Genomic DNA, 3,326 nt, shown 5'->3' with positions numbered 1-3,326 from the left:
ATAACTAAATAACTAAATAACTAAATAACTAAATAACTAAATAACTAAATAACTAAATAACTAAATAACTAAATAACTTAATAACTAAATAACTAAATAACTAAATAATTAAAAAACTAAAAAAACTAAATAACTAAATAACTAAATAACTAAATAACTAAATAACTAAATAACTAAATAACTAAATAACTAAATAACTAAATAACTAAATAACTAAATAACTAAATAACTAAATAACTAAATAACTAAATAACTAAATAACTAAATAACTAAATAACTAAATAACTAAATAACTAAATAACTAAATAACTAAATAACTAAATAACTAAATAACTAAATAACTAAATAACTAAATAACTAAATAACTAAATAACTAAATAACTAAATAACTAAATAACTAAATAACTAATTAACTAATTAACTTATTAACTAAATAACTAAATAACTATCTATCTAACTAACTAACTAACTAACTAACTAACTAACTAACTCACTAACTAACTCATTAACTTACTAACTAAATAACTAACTAAATAACTAACTAACTAACTAACTAACTAACTAACTAACTAACTAACTAACTAACTAACTAACTAACTAACTAAGTAACTCATTAACTATCTAACTATTAATTAGCCTTTAATGCAGTTTTTTTTTTAAAGAACACTATCTGTCGATTAGTGTATTTAAAAGTCTATTGACTAGACTCTTGTTTAGTCTGTTGACTAGTTTACGAATTAGTCTTCTCACCAGTCTACTGAATAATTTATTGACTGGTCAATGTCTTTTAACTTTTCTTATTAACTGATCTATTGGTCTGTCTATTGTTTAGTCTAATGGCTAGTCTATTGACTAGTTTACTTGTATATTGACTAACCGATTAATTCATTAACTATTTCTCTCAAAAGCCTACTAACAAGTCTATTGCCTAGTCTACCGACTGGTCTATTGACAATTGGTCTGTCTCTTGATTAGTCTAATGGCTAGTCTATTGACTGGTTTACTGACCAGTCTATAGACTTGTATATTTATTAATCTAAAGATTAATCCATTGACTAGTCTATTGACTATTCCTCACAAAAGTCTACTAATAAGTTTATTGACTAGTGCAATGACTATAATATAGGAAATTCTATTGCCAAGTCCACTGGATAGCATATTGACTAGTTCACTGATAGGTTTTTTGTTTAGTCTACAAACTAGTCTATTTAATAGATCCATTGATTAATCTACAAACTTGACTATTATTTGGTTCATTGACTAGTCTATTAAGTGACTTAACTAATAATTGGTCTATTGACTAGATTAGTTTGTTAACTAATTCATTGACCAGTCTATTGACTAGTATATATAATAGACTATTGGCTATCCTAATTACTAGTATTAGTCCATTGGCTTGTCTATATAAAATATAGAATATCATACTAACTAGTGCACTGGTCAACCTAGTCTATTGACTATGTACTAGTAGTAACATAGTTAGAGAGAGAGTTTACAAAAGTGGACACTTTTAAGTAAACCAACATAATTATAAACACTTGCTCAAAAATTTTAATTAAAATTACTTCTCCAGCATAACAACAGTATTGTTCGAAATCTAAGTAACTTTCCTTCTTTACATAGACAAAACCAATTTTAAACAATACTGTAGTAAGTACAACTATTTCTTTTATGCATATTTTTTTATAACTACTAAATAGACTTAATAAAAATCTCAAAAACTTATAAATACCTAACTATGAATCTCTTTATATCCTATCATTTACACTGTATTCTTTCTCAATTTATGCACGTGTGAGTTTCATGTAAGTGAATGCATGTGTCATTGTTAGTGATTGACTCCTTTGAATGTATAAAATAAACTGTATATAAAATAATATTTAGTCATAATATGTATAAATAGGATAAAAATAATAAAAATGCACAAATTCTAGTGTTTATGAGTTAGTTCTTTTTTTGATATAACAACCTGTATCATTTTTTTTTGTTTATATTATATTTTGCATTATTTGTTGCATTGTTATGTTTGCAACAGAGAGACATAAAATGCCATTAGCTGTCAAGTGTGACAGCATCAGAATGTTAAAATGATATACAAAAAATAACAAGGACTATAAAGGAAAACACAAACAAACACACATACACACAAACACTCACACGTAACTTTGTATGTTTATAAAAAAGCTGACAAATTTTTGTGTGTCTGTTTAAGGATTGTATAAAAGTAGTACAAGAAAAGAATGTTGTGTGTCAGCACAATATTTTATAAACTTAAGTACAAGCAAACGTATAAAATTATAAATATTTTTATGTATATTTCACATATCGCTTATTTATTACAATAATGTTCTAACTAGAAATTTGAGTTTTTTTTGAAATAAATAGTTTTAAAAATCTGCTACCATCACTTTGGTTTACGAAACTGCAATACCCACTTAACTGCATTATCATTTATATACTAAACGTTAAGACGAAGCTATTAAGTAGGTACTAAGATTTGTATTTTTTCAGTTACAACATTATTCTAGTAAACAAACAACACATATGCATGCATTTGTATTTATATATATAAGAGGCAACAGAATATAATAAAATCTTTGTTTCAAATTACATACATACTTAAATGTATTCTTGTAAAATTATATAAAATAGCAGCAGAAAATGTATTTAAGTCCTTCCATAGAATAAAACAATAAAAAAATAATAAACTCCTTAAACACTTTTACTAATAATATTTTGGGCATAAATTCTTGAGAACAGATTCATTTTTAGTGTTCAAAAATCTTTCAAAAATTCTATAATGTAATTTTTAAAATGTATTTAATATTATTTCAAAACATCCAAACTACTTATAAAAATTTTTTGGTTTTAATAATAAAAAAAAAGTTAAAAAAGCTCACATACTTGTACACTTATCAACTGACACTTGAATTTCTTTGTGTACTCATTGTTTTAAAGCACTTATGCTAATGTCGCAGTGTATCTGTGTATGTCAAGAAGCGTTGTATCTAATTAGCTATTCAGGTTAGTAAATTTGTAGAGACAATAGAAAATAGAAACAAAATAATTTATAAATTAATTAAAATTTTACTTAAAGTACTGAAACAGTATTACTTTTAATAATTTGTTTTATAGATAGATAGATAGATAGATAGATAGATAGATAGATAGATAGATAGATAGATGATAGATAGATAGATAGATAGATAGATAGATCGAGAGATAGATAGATAGATAGATAGATAGATAGATAGATAGATAGATAGATAGATAGATAGATAGATAGATATAGATAGATAGATCAAGAGATAGATAGATATAGATAG

The sequence above is a fragment of the Lucilia cuprina genome, chromosome 6 (assembly GCF_022045245.1).
Source record: "Lucilia cuprina isolate Lc7/37 chromosome 6, ASM2204524v1, whole genome shotgun sequence".
Taxonomy (NCBI): Eukaryota; Metazoa; Arthropoda; class Insecta; order Diptera; family Calliphoridae; genus Lucilia; species Lucilia cuprina.
The sequence above is the reverse complement of the archived record's forward strand: the minus strand, read 5'-3'. Positions refer to the sequence as shown.